This window comes from Ziziphus jujuba, chromosome 6 (genome assembly GCF_031755915.1).
Source record: "Ziziphus jujuba cultivar Dongzao chromosome 6, ASM3175591v1".
Taxonomy (NCBI): Eukaryota; Viridiplantae; Streptophyta; class Magnoliopsida; order Rosales; family Rhamnaceae; genus Ziziphus; species Ziziphus jujuba.
Window position 1 is genome coordinate 730,301 of NC_083384.1, and position 11,771 is coordinate 742,071.

Consider the following 11,771-nt stretch of genomic DNA (forward strand, 5'->3'; position numbering starts at 1 on the left):
GGTGTTCGAATCTGTACCAAAGTCAGTAACAAAGGGAGAAGAAAGCTCCTTCAGTGACAGCCAAAGAAAAATGCTTCTTTTGAAACACGTTGCTGAGGAAGGCCATGACAGGATTACAATTGCAGGGCTGGTTCCACTTCAACCTTCCTGTGAATGTTACCCCAGTGTTGGGATCAAAAAAGTCTCTAGTGTCCTCACATTGGATTTCGTGGACACTAAAGGGTTGGATGTCTCCATCTATTCTTTATTCCTGGCTAAACCCAACCGGCGATTTACGACAAGTCTTTCTTCATTTTTAGAGCAAGAAGCGGAACTACAAGAAAGCTTTCTTTATCTTTATGGATAACCAATTCATTTTCAAGTATAGTTGCCACTGCTTACAGCCTTCTGTAGTATGGGGACCTTGATGGAATTTGGTGTAGGTTTATGTTGTTGTACCCTAGAGCACAATCATTCAAGGTGTTAGTCAAGAATGATTGTTGTTGGTTCTTGGTTCTTGGTTCTTGATTTTGTTTTTTTTTTTTTTTTTTTTTTTGGGTTTGTTTAGGTTTTGTTTCTGGTTTTAATGGAGGTTTAGGGTTCTTGAAAAGGTTGTTAGCTTTTAGGAAGAAGAAGAAACCAAAAATGTAGTAGTTGAGAGAGAGAGAGCCAAAAATGTTGTTTTTCAAAATCTGTTTTTTGAATATTTTCTTTCCCAACGTTTTTCATTACAATTTTCATACTTTTAAATACATCAAAAAGACAATAAGGCATGCTTCCATATTGAGCAATAAATACAAAAGCATTAAAAGTAACCAACCAAGCCAAACTACCTCAACTAACTCTAATCAATGTGCTGGGCATGCAAGAAACCTTCTTTAATGGGCAGTTCAGCTTGTCTAAGGTATTTGAATTTGAAACCCATCTCCATTTGACTTACAAATTGGAGGGAAGCCTTTTTAAATATTAAACCATGTTCTAAACAAAAACCAGATAAAAAAAAGTCCATTTACCCATTTAAAAGTAATCAAACCCGAGGCAGTTTTGCCCAGTTTTCTGGGCAACAACACTGCACAAGGGTCAGATTGTTTTGGGCTTACCTCAGCCTTCCCAGCTCCAAATGGGGCCATTCTTTTTGCTGCTGCTTCCTCTGCATATCTCGTTTATCGTATCCAAAATTCAGATCTAAATACCAAACCTACTTCAAACGGCATCCAAGGAAGTGGACTTATGTTGCTGGAAATACAATTCCAGCAACTAGACAAAAAAGGCCTTAAGCTAGATAATGAGCTTAGGGCATTACAAAAAGGACATTGTTCTTGAACATTACAAGATAAAATAAAATACATAGACATAAACAATGTTTGGTCTTTGATGTTGCAGAACAAAGAGTGCAAGTGTAACCGAACTACCTTGCACATTGTGGCAAGATCACCACATTTCAACACTCCTCCTTGGTGTTCTTGCTTGAAATATTTAGAAGCTTCCTCAAGGTCTCAAATCTTGCTTTTGGAAGTCGCTTGGTGAAGAAATCTGCAAGGTTATCTTCAGTCTTGATATATTCCAAGCTTACTTCTCCATTTTCTTCAAACTCCCTCAAAGAGTGATACTTCACCGGTATGTGTTTTGTCCTTCCATGTTGAACGGGATTCTTGGCTATTGATATGGCTGAAGTGTTATCACATTTGATGATGGTTGAACCCTCTTGAGGATAACCAAGGTCCTCCAATAATTTCCTAAGCCAAATGCATTGATTTGCACATGAAGAGCAAGCAATGTACTCGGCTTCGGCGGTGCTTTGAGCGGTTGTTGCTTGCTTCTTTGCATTCCATGAGAATGGTCCACTACCAAGTGAGAAAAGATACCCCGAAGTGCTCTTCATATCATCCAAGCATCCAGCCCAATCACTATCCGAGTAGGCCCTTAATCTCATCACATCTTGCCTATCATACCAAACTCCAAAGTCTTGTGTTCCTTTTAAGTATCTAAGAATTCTTTTGGCACCTACAAAATGGTTTTGGGATGGTGCTTGCATATATCTAGACAAAACACATGTGGCATGCATAATATCCGGTCTTGATGAACATACATAGAGCAATCTTCCTATCATGCTTCTATATAGGGTCGGGTTTACCTTTGGTGTGCCATCCTCCTCCTTGTATTTGTCTCCTTGGCTCATTGGTGTTGACATTGGCTTGCATTCATCAAGGTTGAACTTTTTCAAAAGATCTTTGATGTATTTCTCTTGAGATATGAAAATACCCCTACAGCATTGCATCACTTCCACTCCAAGGAAGTAATTCATTTCACCAAGGCTTGACATGTCAAACTCCTTTTCAAGTTCATTTTTCAAAACTTCCACATTCTTTTCATTTTCACCCGTGACCAACAAATCATCCACATAGAGTGAGATAACAATCATGCCTTCTTCATTCCTTATGTATAGTGTTGGCTCATTTGGACTCCTCCTAAAGCCTTGGTAGGTCAAGTAACCATCAATCTTGCCATACCAAGCCCTAGGTGCTTGCTTTAACCAGTAAAGTGCCTTGTGTAGATGGTAGACTTTGTCCTCATGTCCTTGAACAATGAAGCCCTCGGGTTGCTTGACATAAACCTCCTCTTGAAGCACACCATTCAAGAAAGCCGACATTACATCAAGGTGGTACACCTTCCATGACATTGAGGCCGAGATGGATAGGATGAGCCTTATGGTCTCCATTCTTGCAACCGGTGCAAACGTCTCTCCATAATCTACACCCGCTTGTTGTGCATAGCCTTTTGCCACAAGCCTTGCCTTGTGCTTGCATATTGTTCCATCCGGGTTGAACTTGGTCCTAAAGATCCACTTTACACCAATTGGTTTCTTGTTTTTAGGTTTAGAAACCAAAGACCAATTTCATTCTTTTCTATCATATCCATTTCGGTTTGCATGGCCTCCATCCACTCTTTCTTTTGCATAGCTTCTTGAGCATTGGTAGGATCACTCAAGGCAACATTGCACCTTTCATATATTTCAAGCAATGGCCTTTCTCCTCTAACACCATCTTCAATCTCCAATTCGGCTCCAATGGTCTCAAGTGCATCCTCCTCATCATCTTCATTTTCTTCATTGTCATTGTCATTGGTTTCTTCTTCTCCATCATCCAACCGAGCATTATCTTCATGGACAAGAAGCTCCTCCTTTGTCCAATCCCAAACAGCATCTTCATCAATCCTCACATCCCTTGTTACCACAAGTTTCTTGGTTTCCAAGTTGAAAACCCTAAAACCTTTGGTAACCACACTAAAGCCGACCAAGATGCCCACATTTGCCCTTTTGTCAAGCTTGTCTCTCATGTGTGGATGAACATGGAGAAAACAAACACTTCCAAAGATTTTTATGTTGTCCAAAGATGGTTTTTCTCCATACCATATCTCATAGGGTGTCTTGGACTCATTGGCTTTGGTGTATGCTCGATTTTGGATGTAGCTAGCCGTGTATATGGCTTCGGCCTAAAACTTCTTTGGCATGTTCTTCTCATGTATCATGCACCTTGCCATCTCCATCAAGGTCCTATTTTTCCTCTCACAAACACCATTTTGTTGTGGTGTGTATGGTGTTGTGAATTGATGCACCATTCCATTTTCTTTGCAAAAATCCTCCATAGCCAAGCTTGTATATTCTCCACCATTGTCGGTTCTCAAGCACTTCATCTTTGCATTGCTTTGGGTTTCCACCACCTTCTTGAATTCCATGAACTTCTCAAGCACTTGTGACTTGGTTGTTAGAAAATATACCCAACACATCCTTGAGTAGTCATCAATGAAGGTTAGGAAGTACTTACATCCTCCAATTGATGACAAACTCATCGGTCCACACACATCCGAATGGACTAGCTCAAGCTTCTCCTTAGCTCTCCATGAACCGGCTTTAGGGAATGGAAGCCGTGTGGATTTCCCTAGTTGGCATACATCACATAGGCTTTTCATCTCCTCAATCTTTGGCATGTCCTTCACAATGGCATTGGTGTTTTTCATAGCACCATAGCTAGAATGCCCAAGCCTTTTATGCCAAAGTTGAGAAATGGACTCCACTTTGGTTTTTAAGGCTTGTTCATTCTTAACCAGGTCCAATCTATAGCTTTTGTCCTTCAATGGTACCTTAAACAACTCATTACCACAAGGATCATATATGATACATCCATCTTTTGCAAAATTTAAAGCAAAGCCTCTTTCTACCAATTGTGCTACACTAAGCAAGTTTTCACACAAACTAGGAACATATAGCACATCTTTTATAATTTTGGTACCTTCCTTGGTGTTCAAGCACACATCTCCTTTGCCTTCTACTTTCATTAACCGGCCATCACCAATATTCACTTTGGTTTTGTAGTTTCGGTCAAGCTCCATAAAGCCATCCTTTTGGAAACTCATGTGGTGTGAGCAACCACTATCCATAAGCCAACCAAGACAACTACATGTGGCTTTAAGGCATGTGGCCACAAATAGGTTCTCGGCTTCTTCATTAACTACATTGGCTGTTGTCTCCTTTGCTTGCATACTTTGGCAATGTGGCCTTTTTCTCCACATCTTTCACAAGATGCATCCGGCCTCCAAAAACACTTGGATGGTGGATGTCCAAGCTTCTTGCAATGAGGGCAAGGTGGATGTCCTCCTCGGTTTTGATGGCTTTGTTGTTGTTGTTGATTCCATCCATTTTTGTTGTTGTTTGTGTTGTTGTTGGTTGTAAAACCGGTTTGGTTGGTGTTGTTGCTCTTCCTTCCTTTATTCTTCTTTTTGTTACCGTGGCCACCATAGAATGCACTCTCTATGGTCTCCTCCTTTCTAATGGCTCTCCTTTGTTCGATTGCTTGAAGAGCATTGATGAGCTCACTCAAGGTTATTTCACTAAGATTTCTAGATTCTTCAAGGGAGGAAATCTTAGCTTCAAACCTTTCGGGTAAGCTCACCAATACTTTCTCTACTACCCTCGGTAAATTGCTCACCAAGGACCCGAATTTGATTTACCACTTTGAGCATCCTTTCCATGAAATCCTTGACAAGCTCATTATCCTTCATCTTCAAGGTCTCAAACTCGCTTCTTAGGTTTAAAACTTGCATTTGCCGAGTTCTAGTATTTCCATGGAACTCCTCTTGAAGCTTTATCCAAACCTCTCTAGCACTTGTGCATGACATTATCCTTATAAAAATGGAATCACTCATGGAGGAGTGCAAGGCAGTGAGGGCCTTGAACCCCTTGGCAACTTCGGCCTCATGTGCATTTCTTTGTGCTTGGGTTGCATTAGCTCTCAACTCCTCCACTACATAACCTTCTTCTATGACTTCCCATAAACCAAAGGCTTGAAGGTAGGCTTTCATTTTTATACTCCAAATGGAATAGTTTTGGCCTTCAAACTTAGGTGGTGTTAGGGTTGCAAAGGATTGTGAGGCCATTTGAAAAAATGGTTTTTGAAAAGTTTTGAAAATGGACACAAGAACAAGCTCTCGGGTGGTGGTGTTTTGGTGAGTTTCAACTAGTCTTTTTGGGAGGTTTTGGTTTTGTTTGGAAGGCTTTAGGTGGGGGATCCTCTCACAAATAAAATGGTCTAGGTTGAAAGCTCACAAGGTCCTAAGAAATTACACTATGCTCTGATACCATGATGGAATTTGGTGTAGGTTTATGTTGTTGTACCCTAGAGCACAATCATTCAAGGTGTTAGTCAAGAATGATTGTTGTTGGTTCTTGGTTCTTGGTTCTTGATTTTGTTTTTTTTTTTTTTTTTGGGTTTGTTTAGGTTTTGTTTCTGGTTTTAATGGAGGTTTAGGGTTCTTGAAAAGGTTGTTAGCTTTTGGGAAGAAGAAGAAACCAAAAATGTAGTAGTTGAGAGAGAGAGAGCCAAAAATGTTGTTTTTCAAAATCAGTTTTTTAAATATTTTATTTCTCAACGTTTTTCATTACAATTTTCATACTTTTAAATACATCAAAAAGACAATAAGGCATGCTGCCATATTGAGCAATAAATACAAAAGCATTAAAAGTAACCAACCAAGCCAAACTACCTCAACTAACTCTAATCAATGTGTTGATGGACCCCTGACGTATACGAAGGAGTGCGGTTCGTTCGATAAATTCCTACCTCTCTATCTATCCCTGAGATGTTTGGATTTTTCAAAACTCCATGGACATGCAGAAGAGAAATGCTATCCCCACTTGGACCAAGACATAACTTTTACTTCTTTAAATAACAATTAAGGTGAAGCAAGGTCAGGAACACCGAGTCTCTTTATGATAAAGAGATTCATGTTGCAAGTTCATTATTACGGGTAGTTCCTACAAAGGATCAGACTAATGATGTATACAATACTTGAAAATTCTCAATGTAGATGCTACGTAGTTAGTTTTCATTCTTCAGAGACTACGAGTGTAATAGGAATATCCATTGACAAAAGGTTCACCCTAAGATGATCATCTTAAGGCTATTGAGAACGAATCAAATCAGATGGTTCTATTTCTTAATCTTTCTGACTTGCTCCTATGGAACCAAGGTCAAAAAAATTGAGAAAAATCAATCATTCACAACCATTGATGAAGGATTCCTCAAAAAGTTAAGGATTAGTAATCCTTATTAGAAATTGAATGGGTTTCGGTCTTATACATACGCGAGGAAGGTAATCAAAAAAGAAAGAAGATAATTTCTTCTTTCTTTTATCACTTAGGAGTCATGCGAGATGAAAGTCTCATGAACGGTTTTGAATGAGAGAAAGAAGTGAGGAATCCTCTTTTTGACTCTGACTCTCCCATTCCAGTTGTTGCTGTTCTTTCTGTTACTTTGAAAGTAGCTGCTTCAGCTTCAACCACTTGAATTTTTGCTATTCCCTTTTATTTCTCATCAAACGAATGGCATATTCTTTTGGAAATCCTAGCTATTATTAGCATGATATTGGGGAATCTCATTGCTATTACTCAAACAAGCATGAAACATATGCTTGCGTATTCGTCCATAGGTCAAATTGGATATGTAATTATTGGAATAATTGTTGGAGACTCAAATGGTGGATATGCAAGCATGATAACTTATATGTTGTTCTATATCTCCATGAATCTAGGAACTTTTGCTTGCATTGTATCATTTGGTCTACATATCGGAACTGATAGCATTCGAGATTATGCAGGATTATACATGAAAGATCCTTTTTTGACTCTCTTTTTAACCCTATATCTCTTATCCTTAGGAGGTCTTCCTCCACTAGCAGGTTTTTTCGGAAAACTGCATTGTTTCCGGTGTGGATGGTAGGCAGGCCTATATTTCTTGGTTTCAATAGGACTCTTTATGAGCATTGTTTCTATCTACTATTATCTAAAAGTAATCAAGTTATTAATGACTGGATGAAACCAAGAAATAACCCCTCACATGCAAAATTATAGAAGATCCCCTTTAAGATCAAACAATTCCATCAAATTGAGTATGATTGTTTGTGTGATAGCATCTACTATTCCAGGAATATCAATGAACCCGATGATTGAAATTGGTCAGGATACCTTCTTTTAGCTTCTAGAAACTATTTCTTAGTTCAAAATCCCTCTTACTAATTGAAATCAAAGAACTAGCAGATCTGTTATGCCCAAAATGGGATTGGGCTAGGGTTATGAACTTATAGTCTATAATATGATGATCGAGTCGATTCCATGATTATAAGTTCATTCCATAGCAGACTAGACCGAAATAGGGTTATATACATTCTAATTTTGAGAAGGGGTCATTCAAATGTATCTAAATAGATACTATGTTTCATATGGATCCCTACGTCGTTACATTCCATTTAAGATTAGGGATAAGCATAATCGGACCTGCTTTTTACGTATCTCTCATTATTTGGGATCCTATTCACCTCACCTCTTTGGGCTTCTATTGAATCGAGAAATAAGTGTGATTGTCCATCTTTTTTATATAATATATAAATATAAGATAAGGCACCCTCCAAATAATTCAAATTGAAGCAATTGGATGTCCGATTCGAGCCTATATGACAAGACCGATCAATAGAAATACTCTAACACTCCACCTTTGTCATATATTCCATACATCACATTGGAGAGATTTCATATTCATCGAATACGATTCAATTTCAAGATGCCTTGGTGGTGAAATGGTAGACACATGAGACTCAAAATCTCAAGCTAAAGTGCGCAAAGATTCAAGTATTTTTCAAGGCATAGTATTGAGAATGCTCAGTGAATTGGAATAAGTTTGACAGTGGATCACAAAATCTTGGTGATCTTCTCTATCTAATGAATGGGGAGTCCGCTTTGAAATCATCCATCCTGCACCCACCCCACTCCCCGAGTATATGCTTCAATTGGAATCACACAAGGGAATATTGATACAATAGAAACCTCAGGTAAAATGCCCCCCCCCCCTAGTAACCCAACAGATAAAGTACATTACATAGTCCATTTTAGGGATTGGCGACTTACCCATCTGGTGACTTTGACGTTGGACGTTCCCAAAATGGGTACTATCCGGTTGAGTGAATTCAATAATAGACGCCTGTTGGCATTCTAGCTTTCCTTCTTCTTTCAGGGCCTATCTAAAAGAGAATCCAGTACTTATTGGTCGTGAATATCTGAATAGGACGAACCACTCTGTGGATTGCTTCAAAACAATTAGAACTAGTCAGTCAACTGGAATGTATACTATCCATATAGGGGTCAATTGAGAATATCCGTTGACCTGAGATGAAGAGAAATGTCTATCTATTTTATTTAGTTATTTAGTTAAACCAATGATTCATTATTATAGTAGATGGAAACAACCATTTCATCCGACATTCGTATTTTTGATTTTCCAATGGATTTATATCTTTCATTAATGGAAATTTTTTGATATAGTGAGTAATAGCTCTGGTTGTTCCCTATTCAAGAATTCTTGTTTAGGCAGTTCATACCATCCATTCCTAATGTTTTGATTTAAGATTTCAATTCCTCCATGATGCGAATTCGCCCGAGCCTGCACAACCGACAACCCACTGGGATTCCGACCCGATACGGATGAAGACCGAGCCAATCACTAGAGCTTAAGCTAAGAGGTTTAGGGATCACCTTGCTTCATTTATTCAGGGCCTTATTCATTCTCAAGAGGGCTTGTCTATTCCCGGAGAACCAAGACCTATTCTGACCATACAAGTGGTGAAAGCCGGTATGGAGCCAGGTAGCGGTTTTGGTACATTTTTGGAGTTTGGGTAGCAATAAATGGCTCCAACTCTTTATGGATTCAATAAATATCACTAATAGGTCATGAAAACAAGTCAAGATAGAAGAAAAACCAACTTGTACGGACAGCTTCAAAATTTGGCCGAAAATGAGTATATTTTGTGCTGGCTTTACTGTATTTTGCTGAGTTGGCTTTTTCTCTTTCCTCCAAGCAAGGGAAACATGTGGGACTCCATAGTAAGATTATTTGGCATCTTAAAAAGCATATTGAAGCTGATTTGGGGCTCAAGTTGGTCAAAGATTAGTAAAAGTCAACTTAGTAAAAAGCTAGTATTTTAGTTTCTTAATTTGATTCTACTTCTTGTTTTAGGAAATTACCATTACTTTTTGGGTTTTATTTATTTATTTGCTGGAAAATAATTTTAGGAAAGTTATTATTTCATTATTTTCATTGTAAATTAATTAATTCCTAATTCAAAATAAAGGAATTAATTAATCCAAATTATATTAGGAAAGGGTGTGAAATTAGGCAATTTCCTAATAGGATTCTGTGTTGGTTGAAATTTCCTAATCCTTTTAGGGTTTTATTTTTTTCACTCAAAGCCTATTTAAAGGCTTATTTTTCAAGAATAATTAAGCTTGAATTATATGTAGAAAATTATTTGTGAGATTGAATTTTCTTTGTTCTTTTGAACACCCAAAACACCATTAGTGAATGAGTGTTTTAGTTTGACTTATCAATAGGCCTTCCATCACCTATTGTGGCGTCTTCATTATATACCAAGGTTTCTAATCACAGGTTGGTTAGGGGTCAAGGTGACCATTAGAACTTGAACATAATTAGATCCAGGTTAATATAATACGGGTTCAGGAGCGGGTCGTCCTAGGTTCATATCATTTGGTATCAGAGCCAAATTTTGTTTATGTTTGATCTATCTTTAGTTGCTTTATTTGTTTTTCTTTTATTCTACAATTTTAGAATTAGGTTAAGGTTGCATCCATCCCATACACGCTCTGCACCTTAATAAAAAAAATAAAAAAAATTTTGGTTTGTTGGAGTTTGATTTGTTTGCTGGAAATTTGTTGGAGCTGCTGGTTTGTTGATAAGTTGCTGGAGAATTATTTTTGCTGCTGGATATTTGGAATTTTGGGTGCTTAAATTATTGGATTAAAATTAGTTAAAGGATTTGATACAAAACTTGAATTACAAGAACAACAACCAACATTATTCTACATTTTTCTTCGATTTGATTCTTGTTTGAGTTTGAAAATTCTTTTCCTAAATTTTATTCTTGAATCCTTAATCTCTTACCATCTAGTCTAGTTCTTAAAAATTCCAAAGTTTTCTCATTAATTTGCTTTATTTTGCCTAGAAAAGCTGAAAACTAGATTTTGTTGATTTCTTTGGGTATTGCCTACTTTTTGCTACTGTTTTGTTGATAAGTTTAATTAAGACATACTTGTGATCTAATTGCTGTTTTGTGGGTGTTTTAATTAGAACTTTGAGATAATTCATTGAGAGAAAAAAAACAAGAAAGTGTGAGCACAAAAGAGGGTTAAAAGCCGAAATTAGTGTGCAAACACGAGTGTCGAGTTCTTTATTGAGTGAAACATGTGAGGGAGTGAAATTTGGTGAGGTCTTATTTTCTTTTTGCATTATTTATACTAACATGGCAAATTCAAGGGTGAGAAGAGGAGATCCATCTTTAAGAATTAATGAAAAAGAGTTCGTAGGATTCCATGGCGGTTCCTGAGTTTCGGGGAGTGGTGAGCAAACGGATATGAAGGCTGTCTTGGAGCAACTACAGCGGATGAATATTCAATTTGACCAATTAAATCAAAGGCTGGACAGGTTAGAAACATCCCAAGGAGTGCCAAATATATGGTTAGATGCTCATTAAGGACAAGGTCAAGGTCGAGGAGGCTGAGGGCGACCAAGAGAGGAATTCGGGGGAAGTAACTATGGAGATGACTTGGAAGAGGGGTTTGATGAAATTTTTTAACCTCAAGAAAGGCCAATCTGTGGGAGACCAGCAAGGAATGAAGATGATGATCTTGGGAATATCAAGGTAAACGTTCCACCTTTCACGGGAAAAAGTGATCCGGAAGCATATTTGGAATGGGAGGAGAAAATGGAGATGATTTTCTATTGTCATAACTATTCGGAAGCTAAGAAGGTGAAATTGGCAGCAATCGAATTTGGCCATTATGCACTCCAATGGTGGACCAATGGGCAAAATACCCGAAGGAGAGTTGGTGACGACTTGATCACTACATGGTGCCAAATGAAAGGAGCCATGAGGAAGCGGTTCGTACCATCCCATTATAATAGGTTGCTGCATCAAAGGCTTCAATCCCTATCTCAAGGAAGTAAGTCCGTGGAGGATTATTACAAGGAGATGGAGATGCTTATGATGAGATTAAACATGAATGAGGACAGAGAAGCAACCATGGCAAGATTCCTTTGTGGTTTGAATTCTGAGATAGCCAACCAACTAGAATTGCAACAATATGTGGAATTAGAGGAGATGTTGTATATGGCTATTAAATTGGAGCATCAATTCAAGAGGAGGGGTGTAGGCTCACGGTTTGGAGGAGTTTC

General features: G+C 38.1%; 1 pseudogene; it reads left to right on the forward strand.

Moving 5' to 3' along the window:
- The window catches only part of LOC132804191 (NAD(P)H-quinone oxidoreductase subunit 2 A, chloroplastic-like), a 29,312-nt pseudogene extending 21,804 nt beyond the window's left edge, over positions 1-7,508 (forward strand).
- The last annotated feature ends 4,263 nt before the right edge of the window (positions 7,509-11,771 follow it).